This window comes from Nomascus leucogenys, chromosome 15, assembly GCF_006542625.1.
Source record: "Nomascus leucogenys isolate Asia chromosome 15, Asia_NLE_v1, whole genome shotgun sequence".
NCBI lineage: Eukaryota > Metazoa > Chordata > Mammalia > Primates > Hylobatidae > Nomascus > Nomascus leucogenys.
In genome coordinates, this window is record NC_044395.1 from 48,994,417 (window position 1) to 49,016,273 (window position 21,857).

The 21,857-nt window shown below is 38.4% G+C and overlaps 1 non-coding gene across 1 annotated transcript; it reads right to left on the minus strand.

Annotated features, from left to right (window-relative positions):
• Positions 1–3,279: 3,279 nt before the first annotated feature.
• Positions 3,280–3,382, minus strand: LOC115830505. The gene has a single exon (XR_004026059.1). It is a non-coding gene; the product is annotated as a U6 spliceosomal RNA (small nuclear RNA).
• Between the last annotated feature and the right edge of the window lie 18,475 nt (positions 3,383–21,857).

The following is a 21,857-nucleotide window of genomic DNA, read 5'->3' on the forward strand; positions in this document are numbered from 1 at the left end:
GGCTCCCGGCTGGCAATTTTTTAATTAGGTTACCTTTTTTTGTTATTGATTTGTATGAGTTCTTTATATATTTTGGATGTTAATCTCTTAACAGATAAGAGGTTAATAGGTCAGATAGTGGGCAAATATTTTCTCCCAATCTGTAGATTGCCTTTTCATTTTATTATTTCATTTGCTATGCAGAAGCTTTTTAGTTTGATGTGCTCCCATTTGTGTATCTTTGTGTTTGTTGCCTGTACTTTGGGAGTTATATCCAAAAAAAATCATTGTCAAGATCAATATCAAACAGATTTTCCCATGTTTTCTTCTAGAAGCTTTACAGTTTCAGGTCTTATGTTTAAGTCTTTAATCCATTTCTAGTAAATTTTTGTATATGGTGTAAGATAAGGATCCAATTTAACTCTTTTACATGTTGATATCCAGTTTTCACAATGCCACTTATTGAAGAAACTATCCTTTCCCCATTGTGCATTCTTGGCACCCTTGTCAAAAATTATATTATATATATATATTACAACTTACACATACGTTGTATATGTGTGAGTTAATTTCTGGGCTTATTCGTTATTCTGTGTATCTATTTTCATGCCAGTGCCATACTGTTTGATTACTATGCCTTTGTAGTAGATTTTGAACTCAAGTAGTGTGATGCCTTCCAGCTTTGCTCTTCTTTCTCAAGACTACTTTGGCTATTCATGGCCTTTTGTGATTCTATATGAATTTCAGAATTGTTTTTTTCTATTTCTGTGAAAAACTTCACCAGAATTTTTATAGGTATTGAATTGAATTTGTGGGTTGCTTTGAGTAGTATGCACATTTTAACAATATTACTTCTCCTACTCCATGAATGCAGGATATCTTTTCATTTATTTGTGACTTCTTCAATTTCTTTCATCAATGTCATAGTTTTCAGTGTACATATTTTCAGTGTGTATATTATATATATTTCACTTCTTTGGTTAAACTTATTCCTAAGTATCTTATTGTTTTTAATTCCACTGAAAATTGAATTTTTTTCTTAATTTCTTTTTTTGGATAGTGTGTTGTTAGTGTATAGAAATGCAACTGATATTTGTATGTTGATTTTGTATTCTGCTACTTTACTAAATTTGTTTATCAATTCTAACAGGCTTTGGTAGAGTTTTTAGGATTTTCTGTATATACAATTATGTTATCTTAAACAGAGATAATTTAGCTTCTTCCTTTCTGATTTGGATGCTTTTTATTTCTTTTTTCTTTTGTAAGCTAGCCATGGCTAAGACTTCCAATACTATGTTGAAGAGAAGTTCTGAGACTGGGCATCCTTGTCTTGTTCCTGATCTTAGAGGAAAACTTTTCAGTTTTCACCATTGACCATGATGTTAGCTGAGAGTTTGTCATATATGACCTTTCTTATGTGAAGTACAGTCTTTCTATACCTAATTTTTTTATCATAAAAAAAGATGTTGAATTTTGTCAAATACTTATTCTGCATCTACTGAGATAATTATATGATTTTTATAATTTGTTCTGTTTATGTGCTGTCACATTGATCAATTTGCATATATTGAAACATCCTTACACCCTAGTGAATGTCACTTGATTATGGCATTTGATCTTTTTAATGTGCTGTTGAAGACAGCTTGCTAGTATTTTATTTTTGCACATTTCTCATAAGTTTTGATATGTTGTGGTTCCCTCTTAATTTGTCTCAATATAATTTTTGTTTCCCTTTTGATTTCTTCTTTGACCCATTGGTTCAAGAGTGTATTATTTAATTTCCACATATTGGTAAATGTTCTAAGATTCTTTGTTATTTATTTCTAGTTTCATACCATTGTGGATAGAAAAAATACTTGATATGATTTTAATCTTATTTTTTTTAAGATTTGTTTTGTGTCCCAACAGATGATCTCTATCCTGGACAATTTTTTCATGTGTGCTTGACAAAAATGCGTACTCTGCTGCTGTTAGATGGAATCGTCTGTGTATGTCTGTTAGGCCCATTTAGCCTGTACTGTTATTCAAGTCTGCTGTTTCCTTTTATTTTATTTTTATTTTCATCATAATTTGAGTTAATTTTTAATTTTTATGAGTAGATAGTAGGTGTATATATTTATGGGGTAAATGAAATATTTTTATATAAGCACTTAATGCATTGCATAATACTAACATCATGGAAGATGGGGTATCCATCCCCTCAAGCATTCGTTGTGTTACAAACCATCCAATTATACTCTTTAAGTTATTTAATTAATTAATCAATTTTTTGAGACAGAGTCTCACTCTGTTGCCCAGGCTGGAGTGCAGTGGTGTGATCTCAGCTCACTGCAACCTCCACTTCCCGGGTTCAAGTGATCCGCCTGCTTCAGCCTCCCAAGTAGCTGGGACTACAGGTGTGTGCTACCAACCCTGGCTAATTTTTGTACTTTTAGTACAGATGGGATTTTGCCATGTTGGCCAGGCTGGTCTCGAACTCCTGACCTCAAGTGATCTGCCAGCCTCAGCCTCCCAAAGTGCTGAGATTACAGGTGTGAGCCACTGCACCTGGCATATTTTAGTTATCTGAAAATATACAATTAAATTATTATTGACTATAGTCACCCTATTGTACTATATGATACTAGGCCTTATTCGCTAATTTTAACTTTCATACCCCTTAACCATCACCTCCTCCCACATATACACCACCCCACAACTACCCTTCTCAGCCTCTGATAATCATCCTTCTACTATCTATCTTCATGGATTCAATTGTTTTGATTTTTAGGTCCCACAAACAAGTGAGAACATACAGAGTATGTCTTTCTGTCCTTGGCTTGTTTCATTTAACGTAACATCCTCTAGTTCCATCTATATTGTTGCAAATGAGTGAATCTCATTCTTTTTATGGCTGAATAGTACTCCATTGTGTATAAGTACCACATTTTCCTTATCCATCCATCTGTTGATGGACACTTAGGTTGCTTCCAATTCTTGGCTCTTGTGAACAGAGCTACAACAAACTTGGGAGTGCAGGTATCTCTTCGATATCTTGATTTCCTTTCTTGGAGTATATACCCAGCAGTGGGATGACTGGATAGTATGATATCTCTATTTTTAGTTTTTTAAGGAACCTCTGAAATATTCTTCATACTGGTTGTGGTAATTTACTTTCCCACCAACAATGTACAGTGGTTCCCTTTTCTCCATATTCTTGACAGTATTTGTTAATGCCTATCTTTTGGATATAAGCCATTTTAACTGGGGTGAGATAGTATCTCACTGTAGTTTTGATTTGCATTTCTCTGATGGTCAAAAAAAAATGTGGAATGCTTCACGAGTTTGCATGTCATCTTTGTGCAGGGTCCATACTAATCTCTGTATCATTCAATTTTAATATATGTGATGCCAAAGTGAGCACTGCCTTTTCCTTATGGATTTTCTGTCTGTATGATCCATTCATTGTTGAAAGTGGGATGTTGACATCTGCTACTATTATTGTATTCTTACTATTATTGTTTATTTCTTCCTTTAGTTATGTTAATATTTTCCTGATATATTTAAGTGTTTTCATGTTGGGTGTATATGTATTTACCATTGTATCCTTTTAGTAAATTGATGCCTTCATCATTATATAATGACCTTCTTTGTCTCTTATGACATTTTTTGATTTAAAGTCTATTTTGAATTATATAAGAATAGGTACCCCTGCTCTCTTGGTTTTTATTTGTATGAAATATTTTTTTTTTTCTATCCCTTTGCTATCATCCTATTTGTGTCCTTAAGACTCAAGTGAGTTGCTTGTAGGCAGTATACTGTTGGAGCTTGTTTTTTAACCCATGTAGTCACTCTGTGTCTTCTGATTAAAGAATTTAATTTATTTACATTTAATGTAATTATTGAGAGAAATAATTTATTATTGTCATTTTTAATTGTTTTCTGACTGTTTTGTAGTGTCTTTGTTTCTTTCTTTCACTCTTGCTTTCTTCCCTTGTGATTTGTTGACATTTTGTGGTAGTATGCTTTCATTTCTTTCCTCTGTCTTTTGTGTATCTACCAGAGTTTCTTTTTCTTTGTAGTTAGCATAGACCTTACATAAAACATCTTATAGTTATAACACTCTATTTAAAACTGATAACACCTTGAATTCACCTGCATTTAAAGCTTCACTTTTTCTTCTCCCTCACACATTTTATGCTATTGATGTCACACTTTGCATCTTTTTATATTGTGTATCTATTAAAAATTATCGGAGCTATAGTTATTTTTAATACTTTGGCCTTTTAACTTTTATTCTAGAGTTAAAAGTGACTTACATATCATCATTACAGCATCAGAATATTCTGATTTTAACTATATATTTACCTTTACCAGTAAATTTTCCACTTTCATGTGTTTCATGTTGTTACTTAGCAAACTTTCATTTCAACTTGAAAAAACTATCATTTTTGTAAGTCAAATCTAGTAGTGATGAAATCCCTTAGCTCTTATTTATCTGGAAATATCTTTATCTCACCTTTATTTCTGAATGACAGTTTTGCCAGATATATTATTCTTGGCAGTTAGTTTGAGTCTTTTGGTACTTTGAATATATCAACCCACTCCCTTCTGGCCTGTAAAATTTATGCTAAGAAGTTCGCTGATAGACTTATGGGGGTTCCATTGTGTACGATGATTTCTTCTCTTGATGCTTTCAAACTTTTTCTGGCTTTCAGTTTTGATAATTTAATTATACTGTGTCTTGGGGTATTATTCTTTAGGTTGAGCTTGATTGGCTTGGGTTAAGCTTTATGAATCTGAATATCCATATGTCTTCCAAAATTTGGGAAGTTTGTAGCTTTAAATAATATTTCTGCCCCTTTCTCTCTCTTCTCGAACTCCCAAAACTCATAATTTATTCATTTAATCGTGTCTCATAGGTCTCTTATGCTTTCTTCACTTTTTTGGGTTTTTTTTCTTTTTGTTTCTCTAATTGGCTAATTTCAAATGTCCTGCCTTGAGTTCACTGGTTCTTTCTTCTGCATGATTGACTACGCTGCTAAAGATCTGTATTGTATTTTTTATTCTGTCATTTTATCATTCTGCTTCAAGATTTCTGTTTGGTTGTTTTTATACTTTTTATTTCTTTATTAAACTACTCATTTTATTAATGCATTGTTTCCTTGATTTTGTTTTCTATCTGTGTTCTCTTGCATCTCATTGAGCTTCCTTAACATGACTACTTTGAATTATTTTTCATCCAACTCATAGTTATCCATTTCCTTGGGGTTGGTTGCTCAAGCTCTATTAGTTTCCTTTGGTGGTGTCGTGATTGCCTGATTCTGGATTATACATGTAGCCTTGTGTTGATGCCTGTACATTTGAAGGAACAAATATCTCCTTCAGTCTTTATAGAACTGATTTCAATAGGTAAAAACTTTCTCCTGGTGGGTCCTCATGTGATGGGATTGTCTTTAGGATCATGATCAAGTAGGACTTTATCCTGTTCTGCAGTGGGGTCCACAGCTGAAAGACCTGTTATTGTGGATAAATGTGACTTCCTCCAAGTCACTGGAAGGTCTCCTATTGGGTCACTGGGTAGATCTCTGGGCAGGCAAGACTGGCTCCAGACTGAGAGGGGTTGGAATTGAGTCACAGGGCTACATCAGGGTCCACAACTGAGACTAGAGTCGGCAAGCCTACTTCCAGGGACATGAAGGGCATGCCTCTTGCCAGGTTCCTTGGAAGCCAGAACTCTCCCTGGACTGAGGCCAAAGTATGAGGGAAGCTGAAAAATAAGGCTGCCTCAAGATATACCGTCAGACCAAATTCAGCAGGCCTGACACTGGAGGCACAGAGGAGCATGTCTCCCAGAGGGTCACTGAGTGGGCAGGACTGCTCCTGGAGTATAGCTGGAAGAAGGTGGAGCTAGGTTGCAAGATCATTTCAAGACTTATGGTGGAATCAAGGTGGGCTGGCCTGTCCCTGGGGCAATGAACAGGAGTGTTTCTCATCGGGTCCCCGTGGACAGGATTGCTCTCAGATCACTGCTGAGAGGAGCTGGAGCCAAGTTACAGGGCTGCTTCAGGATCTACAGCCAGGAATGAGGTCAGGGGGTCTGTCTCCCTTGGCACAGGTGGGTGTGACTTTTCCCAGAGCCTTCACCACATGATTCTAGTGATAAGACCAAGGCCTAACAAGGATGTAGCTGAGTCTACAGGGGGACAAGGCCGTATTTAGTGATAGCCAGAACCCCAGTTGGCCAGCCCTACCCTGTCTTGGGCTCCACAGAGGTTTTACAATCTCCTATCTGACTTTCAAATCTCCCACAATGGCACTTTTATCTGTGGATGATTGCCAAATTATAGTTGCTATGAGGCAATAAGGGAGGGGGACCTCCTTGGTTTAGATGAAGTCTTCTCTGCTCCACCTGTGCCCACCTTCTAGATTCAGTACACTGTTTTCATGTGTCTGTCATAGCATTGAACACACTGTTTGGTTGGTTGGTTGGCTGGTAAGCTTCTCCAGTAATGTAAATTGTAGAAGGTAAAAATGTTACCTTAACTTCCATATGCCATTATTAGCGCAAGGCATGACACAGAGTTTTGATATCATTGCAAAATAAACAGAATCACACAAATCTATTTATATTCATGCAATGAGATGTATATTTGAAGGCACTTGATTCTCTTCAGATTACACTCATTCCTCCCTCCTTACACCTTTATAGTGACCATGAGAGCTTCTTCCCCTCCCAAGCTTCCAGAGTCACAACACTTAATATTTTTATCTCTATTTGGTACTATTTAGTAACATGTTTTTCATTTATCACAACTATGTAATCAGATAGAAAAATATGTTCATTGTTGAATTGAAATAAATTGATACTGACATGATATGGTGTAACAGATTCAGTAGGTAGTTGAACTAGAAAATTCAGTAATAGTTTGTTTATACTAGCAAGAGGGAGTGTTTCTGGGTGATAGAACTGTTCCGTATCCTGAATGAGATAATAGTTACATGCATCAATCCTTGTATTAAAATTGATAGAATTATACAGCAACAAGATCGATATTACTGCTTAATAAAAATTTTTAAAAATCAACATCCAGATAATATGCATAGCAAGATACTGAATATACAAATAGACAATGGCCAAACTACATATGACAATTAAAACTCTTACCTACAACCTTCATCCCAGGGAGCCAAACCACAATTTCTGTAGCAATAGTCCTGGAACAGTCATAGCTTGCTCAATGACTACCAGCTTCCCAAACTTTTAGCCTGACTTCCAACTTAGGACCAACCAGAGTAGGTCAAATATGCTCTCCACACCAATCACAGATGATACCCTGCCTCTAGTTAGCTCACCTCCAACTTTCTCATGTCAACAGCCTCCATTCAGGGCACACCTGAAGCCTTACCCTTTTTTCTCTATAAAGTTTTCTCACTGCGCTGCCTGCCTTTGAGTCTGTCAAACACAATGATAGTGACCGATTTCCAAGCTCTGAATAAATAGCTTCTGTTTTTTCTAACGTAATGGGATTTTTTTCATTACTTCCATAATATAGGATGCAATCATTTGAGTTGAAATAGAAGTGTGTGTGTGTAAATGTTTATATATGCACAGACTATGAAAATACACACACATACACACACACACACACACACACACACACACCAGAAATGTCACTTCCTAGATAGAAAGTTGGTTGGCTGGGGAATAGGGGTAACAGTGAAATTGATTTTTCAATATATTCCCTTTTGAGTCTTTTGAATGGTCCTCTAAGATCAAATAATTAATTTAAAAATAAAATTTGAGGCTCACTTAAATGTGAAGACTTACAGATTATAACAAATATTTATTTATTATTCAAATACACAAATAATCTCTAAAGGTAACCTGTTTTATAATTATTATATTTAGAATAAATCAATGATAAATTGATAATTGATAATAAATCAATTGATAAATTGGTGAATTGCTTAATATCTCTGAGTCTTATTAACCCCATGGATAAAACAAGGACAATACCAGCTTGAGGAAGCTGTGGGGAGGATTAATTGCTGCTTTATACATGTGGTTCTTGTCATATACTAAATGTATCAGCTGGGTAGGCTAGCTGCTGAAGAAAACAGAATCCAACATTTATCACTCAGATACAGTAGATGTTTCTTTCTTGCTCATATAACAGAACAGAGAGACTGAATGAGTTAGTGGGTGCCTGTCCTTCATGTAGTCATGAATGCACCAAACTAAAGGATCCTATTCCGAAAGAAACCCAAACTGATTGATAGTGGTCCTTCCATCTTCAAATATATGACTTACGAAGTTTTCCTGAATATTGTCTTCATCCAGCCAGGTTAAATGGAGAAGGACGAGGGGGAGCACATAGAGAAGGTTTGCATGGGCCATGCCTGGGAGTAGAGCCTGTTATTTTCACTCCTATTCGGGACTGTCAGATTTAGCAAACAGAAATGCAGTACAGGCATCCTGTACTTTGTCCAGTTAAACTTGAATTCCAGATAAACAACACAATTTTTTTTAATACAAGTATGTCTCATGCGGTACTTGGGACATATTTATATTAGAAATATGCTTTTTATCTAAAACTTATATTTAACTGGGTGCCCTATATTTTATCTGGCAACTCTACGAGTACAACACATTGGCTAAAACTCAATTACAGGCCTACATATAATTAAATTACAAAGGAAGCTGGAAAGTGTAGTCTAGCTGTTTCCCAAGAAGATAGTAAGAATTTTGTTAAACAACTAGCAGTCTATGTATAGTAAGAAATGAACAAAAGTTAGGACCCTTCTTTTTCCCATGTGTGGGAGCCTGACCTGGAACACTGGCCTTAAACTTTGGGTACAAGAGCACAACTCAAACACTTGCCCAAATAGGCTCAACAAAAGTTATGCCACTTGGAACATGTCCTCAGTAAACTACAAAAATAAAATAAGAAGACGACAGTGAAACCATGCTGGAATCATTCATCAAAGTCAGACAGTGCCCTTGTGGCCTCCTTCTGTGCTGTATGTTCAACCTCTGGGGAAGCAGTACATTCCATGTGGACTCTAATAAGCTGCCTCTGGGAGCAATTTGACTCATGAAGCTGACTACTGTCTTGAGCAGTTTAAAGAACTTGAGAATTATTTTTTTTAACAAATCCCCTTGCAATGGTTGAAATCCCAGCATTCATTTATATTCATCTTGGAAGTTGGCATCCATAGCTCACAGGACTAGTAATAAAATTGACAATCTGCTACAGTGGAACTCATGCAGGTGTTATTAACTTTAACTGAATTGATCTCAACTAGATCACTGTCAGGGACAATGTGGTAACAATTGATTTTTCCAGCTCTGAGAGAGTTCTCAGTTTATTTATTTTCATTTCTCCATAGACTATTTTTTTTCCTTTGCTTGGAGATTTATGGCAACATTTCTTTCTTCTTGCTCTCTCATTTCAATTTGAAAATAGTAAGCTTTTAAGCACAATATTTGGGGAGAAAAGCAAAGTGACTTAGAGGCTTCAAAAACAACTCATCCAAGCCCATAAATTTGGCATCTGTAGATGTCTAAACAGGCATTGACAAAGAAGGATGTACTCTTTCTGAACATTATGCATTTCAACCATGTGTGGCCACTGTTACGGACTGACTTCTGTCCCCTCAAAATTCATCTGGTGAACCCTAACCCAGAATGTGCCTGTATTTGGAGCTAGCATTGATGTCCTTATAAGAAGAAGAAGAGACAAAAGTGTTGTACATGCACAGAGAAAAGACCATGTAAAGACACGATGAGAAGGCAATCATTGTCAAGTGAAGGAGAGAGGCCTCAGGAAAAATTAAACTTGCCAACACTTTGATCTAGGACTTCCAGCCTCCAGAACTAAGAAAATACATTTCTGTTGTTTAAGTTACCCAGTCTGTGGAATTTTGTTATGACAACCCAAGCTGTGATGAATATACCCACCCACCCAGTATCCTTTGTGGATTACTGTGCCTGGTGTTTCCTAAAGGCTTAAGGAGAATACAGCATCTCCTCTATCAGCATTGGGGTAAATTGAGGCACCAAGATGCACATTCCTGGCATGCACACACCATTTCTCCATACCTAGAATGTACACTTGCCACCCTCCCTTGCACACACCTGCATCAGGAGCCAATATGGAAATACAGGCATTACAAGGAAGGATGGAGAGTGGAACTCTGGTATAGCAGGCCCTGGCCCTGCACTTTCTTAGCATCATGACCTCAGGCACTGTGATCTTGGCCAGTGAAGTTCTTTGGACCTCAGTGCTATTATCTGGACAATACAAATAATAATATGATACCTAACTCTAAGGGTTGTTACAAGGATCCAAGAGAGCAATATATATGAAACTGTTATATATAAAGTACAAAACAGACAGATAAACTAGCAAGTAATAACAAGTGTAGCAAGGTTCTGATAGTAGAAGTTTATAAAACTCGCTCTTTCATTCAAGACCAGCCTGGCCAACGTAGTAAAACCCCGTCTCTACTAAAATACAAAAATTAGCCAGGCATGATGCTAATACAATGCTAGCCTGTAATCCCAGATACTCAGGAGGCTGAGACGGGAGAATCACTTAAACCCGGGAGGTGGAGGTTGCAGTGAGCCAAGATCAGGCCACTGCACTCCAGCCTGGGTGACAGAGCAAGACTCCGTCTCAAAAAAAAAAAAAAAAACAAAAAAAAAAAAACCTCACTCTTCCTCACTCTATTTATTACCTCAGACAAATAATTTAGCAATTTATTTTAAACTTCTGAAACTTCTGAATATACAGGGCAGGGGGTAAGTAGCTCAAAATCATATTAGCTATCTAGAAATCATATTTGTTTTTAACAAAACAGTAAGAGAGTGGTTCCGTGACAAAAGGATGTGTAAATTAAAGAGTGATTACTGAAGATGTAGGGGGAAACTAGAACAAATTATAAATAATTAAAAGTATGAGGAAAAGTCAGGAGAGCTGGTTCCCCAATGAACGAGACTCTGAGCTCACAAAGGCCCAAGTCTAGCCCCCGTTTTGTCTTCCTCTTATGAACCGTGTATTGTAGACAAGTTACTTAATCGTTCTAAGCTTCACAGGCTTGTTAAGGATTAAACAAAATCATGTATGTGTATATGATCTGTGAAGGTAGTTTCTTTTTTGTATAAGAAATATGTATTATTTCCTCTCTTGGCTCCACCAATAACTAATTGCATGACCTTGAACTTGCCTTTTCTGAGTTTGTTTTCTAAGCCGAGTGCTACGATTTCCTTCTCTTATAATAAGCTATGATTTTAAAAGGATGAACATCGTGGCTGCATCATGAGGTTGATAACTAATTCAAGTTTCTTATGTAACTGTGAAATAAAACTTACAAATCAGGACCAAAACAAAGGGGCAGTGATTTGAAAACAGCGCTCCATAAAAATGTTAAACAGGATCATAAATAGAAAATTGTGTCTCTGGAGCCTTTTTCTTCCAGACCATTTGGTCATTCGAAAAATGTTTATCATGTATCCACTACATGTGGCACACAGGTCTGGAAGCTGGTGAGGCAGCCAGGGTACAAAGTCAGCAGTGGGGGAACGGTGAAGAGTGTAGGGCATCCACAGCTGTGTGCAGCGGAGGACTTGAACTTGGAGCCAGCACGAGTAAGCTGAGTAGTGAGAGGAGGTTAAGGGTGCAGAGTAGGATGTTGGTATCTAATTTTATGAGAAGGAACAATTCCCAATAAACACAGCTCTGTTCTGCTCTGACCTGGGGTTGTCAGAAGTGGAGCCAAAGCCATCTTGGCCTCTATCCTGGTGAGGGGTAAAGGGAACATCTGCTGGCCATACAGTCCCAAGCCAAGCACACTGACAAAGTTTACCTAAAGTATGTCCTTACTTAAAAACTCAAAAATTACTTCATTTCTGCAGCCACAACCAAGCCAGGCAGTCAGAGTCAATGAAATTAACCCCTTGGAGTGTCTTTTTTTTTTTTTTTTTTTTTTTAGTCTATGAAATGGGTCCTACGTCACTGGGTTTTTGAGAAATAAAATTAGGTAATATATATTAAAACACTTCTAGAAGTTGCACAAATATGAACTCTCATCATTACTGCCATCATTTGTCTCAAAGGGATTTGCCATGTGGAACAACCCACTTCAGTCTGGTTTTACAGAAGATGGCTGCCAGAAATATCAATAGCAGCAATTTTCCAAGTCATTCTTCAAATTCTGCGTACTGTTCATTATCACCTTTATTGACTTAGCCCAGCTGCAGGCACCAGCCCAGTTCCATCATTCTGTCACTAGGACTCTGCTGGGTAATTTGTGGTTTCCAAAGGAGGAAGAATGCAGAGGTAGGAATGCAAGTGCAATACAATAGCTGATATAGGATGAGAACAACTACCTTCCCACATCTCCTCTATCCTGGGTGGGCCCTCACAGAGAAAGGGCAGGACTGGTTTCACCTGAGCCTGGGATTAGAAGGGCTCATAGCTCTGGAGTCTGTGTCTGTAAGCATGAGAAGAAAGCTTTAGCATAGCCAGTCATTGCTGCAATATGAGCATTCTTACAGATTTAGAAGAAATGTCATGTAGTAGGAATAACAATAATAGTGCCCTCCATTTATTAGGAAGCACTATGTGCCAGGCCTTCTGTAGGTGCTTTATAAATTGACGAGATTCAAATGTCAGCTTTGTCCATTCCTGGCTATGTGGCCTTGAGAATGTTACTTAGCCTCTCTGTGCCTGTTTCCTCATCTGCAAAATGTTTATTTTGTGAAAATTGTTCTGAGAATTGCATAAATATATATACATATATATACACATATGAAATATATATCAAAGTAAAATAGAAACGTATAAAATATAAATATATATAATATATAGTGTATATATGTAAAACATACATCTATAAAACTTAGAAAAATTCTTGGGACATACATACCATGTGAAGTATTATTATCAATTATGACTGTCATTATCAACATTATCATGATTATAAATGTCCTGTATTAGTTTCCTGTTGCTGCTGTAACTTAGTGGCTTAAAACAGCACAGACTGATTATCTTACAGCTCTGGAGTCAGAAGTCTTAAGGTATCAGCAGAGTTGTTTTCCTTCAGGAAGCCCCAGGGAGGATTTGTTTCCTTGTCTTTTCCACCTGCATTCTTTGGCTCATGCCCCTTCTTGCATCACTCCAATTTCTGCTTCCATTATCACATCTTCTTTTCTGACTCTGACCTGCCTACCCCATTCTTATAAGAACCTTTGTGATTATATCAGACCCAAGAGAATAATTCACAATGATCTTCCCAGGTCAAGATCCTTCCCTTCATAACATCTGCAAAGTTGCTTTTGCCATGTAAGTTAACGTATTCATAGGTTCTAGGAATGAAGATGTAGACGTATTTTGGCGAACATTATTCCGAAGACTAATATATTTGTGTGGAGATTTTACACTGAGGAACTGACTTGGAGTGGTTAACAAAAAGCTAAATATGCTAGAGGTGGGTTCCAAATTTAGGTTGGTCTTGTAAAACCCATGCTCTTTGTACCAGCTGGTTCTGGACATGGAAACAGAAACTCTGAGTTAGCTTCCCAGTTTTCCTACCCAACAGTTCAGGGCTACTGAGAGAGTGACTGTGAAGTGGCTTTAAATGATACTTCACAGGTACAAGGCATCCCTTTCCCATCTGTGGGTGTCCAGATGGGGAAACCAGGGCTCTGAGAGTAGAAGGGCTTGCCAAAGTATACACAGTAAGTAAATGGTAGAACCAAGAGTTCACCCGAGGTCTGCTTGGATCCAAGGACAATGACACCATTATTCAGTGGAAATAGATTAAAGAGCCACTGCAAAAGAAATGCGATTTTGTGATTCTCAAGCTGAGTTCATAAGACATAACCTTTTAATAGTCTCACATACATAACCTTTCAAGTATAAAACAAAGTGCATCTGTTCAGTCTGGTACTTTATAAACTATACACTTTATACTCCCAACATGAACAGAAATAGGGCTGAGAATCTGGGACTGACATGTAAGGACAGAAGGAAAAGGTTCAGCTCTTCAGTAAGAAAAGGAGGAGGTCGACAGAGCACATGCTCAAAAACAATCACATTGTGACCATTCTGCATAAACAGAACCCAAACTTGTTCACCAAATTCTCATTAAAAAGGACAAGATGACCCCTTAGGAAAGTAAGAGTAAGTAGTTTTAAGTCAGTTAAGCTAGGCCTTTCCTACTGTAAAATAGTGAATAGGAGACTTAAAGAATGTATTTCTCCCTTCTTGCCCCCAGGAATGCTACAGACTAAAAATACAAATATGTCTGAATAAGGGGAAGTTTGGACAAATGGATTAGAAGTGTTGGCTGGCTCCTAAGAAAAGCTTAACACTGCCTTGCCTCTAAGGTTGGCATCAGAGGGGCATGGAATGTAATGGTTTCGAGACTGGATCATGGATCTGGAAGATGGAATCAAATCTCTACTTTGCCACTTTGTTCAACTGGAGAAATTCTTAACCTCCCGAACCCAGTTTCCCATCTATAAACCAGACCCATGATGCATACCCCTCAGAGATTGTTGGGGAAGAGTAAGGAAAAAACAATCTGTAAACTACTTAGCACAGGGCCTGACACCCAGCATGCACTGAAGTGGTGATGACTTCTATTAATTGACATTCCACATTATAACCATGGGGCATCTGAACCAACCCTGCCTTCCCAATGTAAAATGCAAACTCAGTGGAATGCAATAATAATTTTCTAAATGCGTATTCAAGGCCGGGCGCGGTGGCTCACGCTTGTAATCCCAGCACTTTGGGAGGCCGAGGCGGGCAGATCATGAGGTCAGGAGATCGAGACCACGGTGAAACCCCATCTCTACTAAAAATACAAAAAAAATTAGCCGGGCGTGGTGGCGGGCGCCTGTAGTCCCAGCTACTCGGAGAGGCTGAGGCAGGAGAATGGCATGAACCCCGGGAGGCGGAGCTTGCAGTGAGCCGAGATCGCGCCACTGCACTCCAGCCTGGGCCACAGAGCGAGACTCCGTCTCCAAAAAAAAAAAAAAAAAAAAAAATGCATATTCAAAACACCATTAGAATAAGAGAAAGTAAATAAATGTGCAACAATGATAGTTAACATTTATTAAACATCTATGGTGTTCCAGGCACTGTTTTATATATATCAATAATTCAATTCTTATACAACTGTAAATGTTGGTATAGTATTAACTCATTTTAGAGATGATGTAACTAAGGAACAGAATGGTTGCCCAAGGTCACACCAATAAGAAGTGTCAGAGTTGGATATTGACTCAGTCAATGTAGTTCCAGAACTAAAGGCCACAAATCTAAAAGGCTTTTTCAATCACTACACCGGGGCACATGTAGTGGCCACATAATTTACCATCCAAACCAAGATATTTTCAAGCTAGGAAAACGGGCAGAAACTTTGACTGTTTGCAGGCAAACCAGGACATGTGGTCATCCTAGCTCTATTGCCTTTTTCATTTCTAAAAAAAAAAAAAAATGGGATACATGTGCAGAACATGCTACATAGGTATACATATGCCATGGTGGTTTGCTGCACCTATTGACCCGTCCTCTAAGTTCCCTCCCCTCACTCTTCACCCTGCAACTGGCCCTGCTGTGTATTGTTCCCCTTTCTGTGTCCATGTGTTCTCAATGTTGAATTCCCTCTTATGAGTGAGAACATGCGTTGTTTGGTTTTCTGTTGCTGTGGTAGTTTGCTGAGAAGGATAGCTTCCAGCTTCATCCATGTCCTTGCAAAAGACATGATCTCATTCCTTTTTATAGCCAAATAGTATTCCATGGTGTATATGTACCACATTTTGTTTATCCAGTCTATCATTGATGGGCATTTGGGTCGGTTCCATGTCTTCACTATTGTAAATAGTGCTGCAATAAACATACGTGTGCACGTGTCTTTATATTAGAATGATTTATATTCCTTTGGGTATATAGCCAGTAATGGGATTGCTGAGTCAAATGGTATTTCTGGTTCTAGATCCTTGAGGAATCACCATATTGTCTTCCACAATAGTTGAACTAATTTACATTCCTACCAACAGTGTAAAAGTGCTCCTATTTCTCCACAGCCTCGCCAGCATCTATTGTTTGCTTTTTAATAATTGCCATTCTGACTGGCATGAGATGGTATCTCATTGTGGTTTTGATTTACATTTCTCTGATGCTCAGTGATGTTGAGCTTTTTTTTTTCATGTTTGTTAGGTGTGTAACCGTCTTCTTTTGAGAAGTGTCAGTAATCTTTTTGATGGAGTTGTCTTTTTCTTGTAAATATGTTTAAGTTCCTTGTAAATTCTGGATATTAGACCCTTGTCAGATGGGCAGATTACAAAAATTTTCTCCTATTCTGTAGGCTGCCTGTTCACTCTGATGATAGTTTCTTTTGTTGTGCAAAAGCTCTTTAGTTTAATTAGATCCCATTTGTCAATTTTAATTTTTGTTGCTATTGCTTTTGGCGTTTTTGTCATGAAGTCTTTGCCCATGCCTATGTCCTGAATGGTATTGCCTAGGTTTTCTTCTCAGGTTTTTATGATTTGTGGTTTTACATTTAACTCTTTAATCCATCTTGATTTAATTTTTGTATAAGGTGTAAGGAAAGAGTCCAGTTTCTGGTTTCTGCATATAGCTAGCCAGCTTTCCCAGCACCATTTACTAAATAGGAGATCCTTTCCCCATTGTTTGTTTTTGTCAGGTTTGCCAAACGTCAGATGGTTGTAGACGTGTAATGCTATTTCTGAGGTCTCTGTTCTGCTCCATTGGTCTATATGTCTGTTTTGGTACCAGTGCCATGCTGTTTTGGTTACTGTAGCCTTGTAGTATAGTTTGAAGTCAGATAGCATGATGCCTCCAGCTTTGTTCTTTTTGCTTAGGATTGCCTTGGCAATATGGGGTCTTGATTCCATATGAAATTTAAAATTTTTTTCTAATTCTGTGAAGAATATCAATGGTAGTTTGATGGGAATACAATTGAATCTATAAATTACTTTGGGAAGTATGGCTGTTTTCATAATATCAATTCTTCCTGTCCATGAGGAAGGAATATTTTTCCATTTGTTTGTGTCCTCTCTTACTTTCTTCAGCAGTGGTTTGTAGTTCTCCTTGAAGAGATCCTTCACATCCCTTGTTAGCTGTATTCCTAGGTATTTCATTCTCTTTGTAGCAATTGTGAATGGGAATTCATTCATGATTTGGCTCTCTTCTTGCCTATTGTTGGTGTAAAGGAATGCTTGTGGTTTTTGCACATTAATTTTGTATCCTGAGACTTTGCTGAAGTAGCTTATCAGTTCAGGGAGTTTTTGGGCTGAGATGATGTGGTTTTCTAAATATAAAATCACGTCATCTGCTAATAGAGACAACTTGACTTCCTGTCTTCCTATTTGAATACCCTTTTTTTTTCTTGCCTGATTGCCCTGGACAGAACTTCCAATATTATTTTGAATAAGAGTGGTGACAGAGGGCATCCTTGTCTTGTGCTGGTTTTCAAAAGGAGTGATTCCATCTTTTGCCCATTCAATATGATATTGGCTGTGGGTTTGTCATAAATAGCTCTGATATTTTGAGATACATTCTATCAATATCTAGTTTATTGAGAGTTTTTAACATGAAGGGATGTTGAATTTTATTGAAGGCCTTTTCTGCGTCTATTGAGACAATCATGTGGTTTTTTTCTTTGGTTCTGTTTATGTGATGGATTATGTTTATTGATTTGCATATGTTGAACCAGCCTTGCATTCCAGGGATGAAGGTGACTTGATCGTGGTGGATAAGCTTTTTGATGTGCTGCTGGATTCGGTTTGCCAGGATTTTATTTGTTAAGGATTTTCACTTCGATGTTCATCAGGGATATTGGCCTGAAGTTTTCTTTTTTGTTGTGTCTCTTCTTGGTCTTGGTATCAGGATGATGCTAGCTTCATAAAATGGGTTAGGGAGGAGTTCCTCCTTTTCAATTGTTTGGAATAGTTTCAGAAGAGATGGTATCAGCTCTTCTTTGTATTTCTGGTATAATTCAGCTGTGAATCCATCTGGTCCTGGGCTTTTTTTGGTTGGTATACTATTAATTACTGCCTCAATTTCAGAGCTTGTTATTGGTCTATTCAGGGATTCAATTTCTTCCCAGTTTAGTCTTGGTAGGGTGTATGTTTCCAGGAATTTATCTATTTCTTCTAGATTTTCTAGTTTATTTGCATAGAGGAGTTCATAGTATTCTCTGATGGTAGTTTGTATTTCTGTGGGGTCAGTAGTGATATCCCCTTTATCATTTTTATTGTGTCCATTTGATTATTATATATCTCTTCTTCCTTATTAGTCTATCTAGTGGTCTATTTTGTTAATTTTTCAAAAACAGATCCTTGATTCATTAATTTTTTGGAGGGTTTTTCATGTCTCTATCTCCTTCAACTCTTCTTTGATCTTAGTTATTTCTTGTCTTCTGCTATCCTTTGAATTAGTTTGCTCTTGCCTCTCTAGCTCTCTTAATTGTGATGTTAGGGTGTTGATTTTTCTAGCTTTCTGATGTGTGCATTTAGTGCTATAAATTTCCCTCTTAACACTGTTTTAGCTGTTTCCCAAAGATTCTGGTACCTTGTCTCTTTGTTCTCATTGGTTTCAAAGAACTTCTTTATTTCTGCCTTAATTTCATTATTTACCCAGGAGTTATTCAGGAGCAGGTTGTTCAATTTCCATGAAATTGTGTAGTTTTGAGTGAGTTTCTTAATCCTGAGTTCTAATTTGATCGCACTGTGGTCTGAGTGACTGGTTGTTATTATTTCAGTTTTTTTGCATTTGCTGAGTAGTGTTCTACTTTCAACTATGTGGTCAATTATAAAATAAGTGCCATGTGGCACTGAGAAGAACGTATATTCTGTTTATTTGGAGTAGAGAGTTCTGTAGATATCTACTAGGTCCACTTGATCCAGAGATGAGTTCAAGTCCTGAATATCCTTGTTAATTTTCTGTCTCGTTGATCTAATATTGACAGTGGGGTGTTAACGTCCCCCACTATTATTGTGTGGGAGTCTAAGTCTCTTTGTAGGTCTCTAAGAACTTGTTTTATGAATCTGGGTGCTCCTGTATTGGGTGCATATATATATATATCTTCAGAATAGTTAGCTCTTCTTGTTGAATTACTCCCTTTATCATTATGTAATGCCCTTCTTTGTCTTTTTTGATCTTTGTTGGTTTAAATTTGTCAGAGACTAGGATTGCAACCCCTGCTTTTTTATTTATTTATTTTTTTTGCTTTCTGTTTGCTTGGTAAATATTCCTCCATCCCTTTATTTTGAGTCTGTGTGTGTCTTTGTATGTACAGTGGATCTCCTGAATACAGCACACTGATGGGTCTTGATGCCTTATCCAATTTGCCAGTCTGTGTGTTTTAATGGGGGCACTTAGCCCATTTACATTTAAGGTTCATATTGTTATGCACAAATGTGATCCTGTAATCATGATGCTATTTGGTTATTTTGCACACTAGTTGATACAAGTCTTCATAGTGTCATTGGTCTTTATATTTTGATGTGTTTTTGCTGTGGCTGGTACCAGTTTTTCCTTTCCATATTTAGTGCTTCTTTCAGGAGCTCTTGCAGGGCAGGCCTGATGGTAATGAAATCCCTCAGCATTTGCTTGCCTGGAAAGGATTTTATTTCTCCTTCACTTATGAAGCTTAGTTTGGCTGGATATAAAATTCTGGGTTGAAAATTCTTTTCTTTAAGAATGTTGAATATTGGCCCCCAATCTCTTCTGGCTTGTAGAATGTTGAATATTGGCCCCCAATCTCTTCTGGCTTGTAGAGTTTCTGCTCAGAGGTCTACTGTAGGTCTGATGGGCTTCCCTTTGTAGGTGACCTGACTTTTCTCTCTGGCTGCCCTTAACAGTATTTCCTTCATTTCAGCCTTATAATCTGTTGATTATGTGTCTTGGGGTTTATCTTATCATGGAGTATCTCAATGGTTTCCTCTGTATTTCCTGAATTTGCATGTTGGCCTGTCTTCCTAGGTTGGGAAGTTCTCCTGGATAATATCCTGAAGTGTGTTTTCCAACTTGGTTCCATTCTCCCTGTCACTTTCAGGTACACCAATCAATTGTAGGTTTGGTTTTTTCACATAGTCCCATATTTCTGGGAGGCTTTGTTCATTCCTTTTCATTCTTTTCTCTCTATTCTTGTCTGCAAGTCTTATTTCAGTAAGGTGTTCTTCAAACTCTGATACCTTTTCTTCAGCTTGGTCAATTTGGCTATTGATGTGTGTATGCTTCACGATGTTCTCAAGCTGTATTTTTCAGCTCCGTCAAGTCATTTATTTCCTCTCTAAACTGTTTATTCTAGTTAGCAAGCCCTCTGACCCTTTATCAAGGTTCTTAGCTTCTTTTCATTGGGTTAGAACATGCTCCTTTAGCTCCTCATAGATTTTTTCTATCCATCTTCTGACGCCTACTTCTGTCAATTCTTCCATCTGATCCTCCGTCCAGTTCTTCACCCTTGATAGAGAGATGTTACAACTATTTGGAGAACAGCCACTCTGGCCTTTCGGGTTTTCAGCATATTTTCATTGATTCTTTCTCATCTTCTTGAGTTTGTCTAACTTCGGTCTTTGAGACTGCTGACCCTTGGATGGGGTTTTTATGGGGGCCTTTTTGTTGTTGTTGTTGCTAATGCTGTTGTTGTTGCTTTCTGTTTGTTTTTCTTTCATTAGTCAGGTCCCTCTCCTGTAGGACTGCTGCAGTTTGCTGGGGGTTCACTTAAAGCCTTATTCATCTGATTCACCCCCATGCCTGGAGATGTCACTCAAGGAGGCTGGAGAGCAGCAAAGACGGATGCCTGCTCTTTCTTCTGGGACCTCTGATCTCAAGGGGCACCAACCTGATGCCAATAGGATTGTTCCTATATAGAGTGTCTGACAACCCATGTTGAAGGGTCTCACCCAGTTGGGTGGCAAGGGGAGCAGGACCCATTTAATGAAGCACTTTGTCCCTTGGTGAAGAGGGTGTGTTTCACTGGAGGGAAACCCATTTGTCTGGGCTGCCCAGATTCTCAGAACTACTAGGAGGAAAAGCTTAAGACTGCTGGTCCACAGAGACTGTGGCCACCCCTCTCCCTAGGGGCTCAGGCCCAGGGAGATCCAAATTCTGCCCATGAGCCTATGGCTGGAATTATTGGAGATCCTGCAGGGAAGCCTCACCCACTGAGGAAGGATGGGTCAGGGTTGGGGCTGAAGAAGCACTCTGGCCACAGATTGCCACAGCTGGTGTGCTGGGCTGTGGGGACAAGCCTTGGGACCAAGCCGTCCAGCCTTCCTGGCTCTGGCAGGGGAAAAGCACAGCCTGGAGCTATAGCCAGGGAGCTTAGAATGTTAGGCAGTTGTGAGTCCCAGTGCTGGTTGCTGCCCCTCCCCCAAGGAGCTCAAAAGGCTTAGACAGCAGGCAGCGGCAGTTGGTGCTGTTTGCCCCTCCCCCTAGGAGTTTGATAGGCTTAAGCAGATTCCAGCTGAGAGGCTGTAAGAATCCACACGTTCCAGGATTGGGACACTAGGCCTTGGTGGCATAGGTTCGCAAGTGGGATCTTCCAATCCATGTGTTGCGCAGTTCCGTGGAAAAAGCGCAGTTTCCCTGGCTGGATAGTGCGCTCACTCACCACCTCCCTTGGCTGGGCGGAGGGGATTCCCCTTCCCTGTGTGGCTCTCAGGTGGGCCACTGTACCACACTGCTCTTCTTTCTTTCCGTGGGTCATGCCAGCCTTCTAGTCAATTTTGATGAGACAACCTGGATACCTTGGTTGCTGGTGAAGCATTCACATGCTTATTACGGTTTTTTTTTTTTATGGGATCCTCCGAGCAGCACTGCTGCTAATCAGCCATCTTGGCCCTGCCCCTCTAC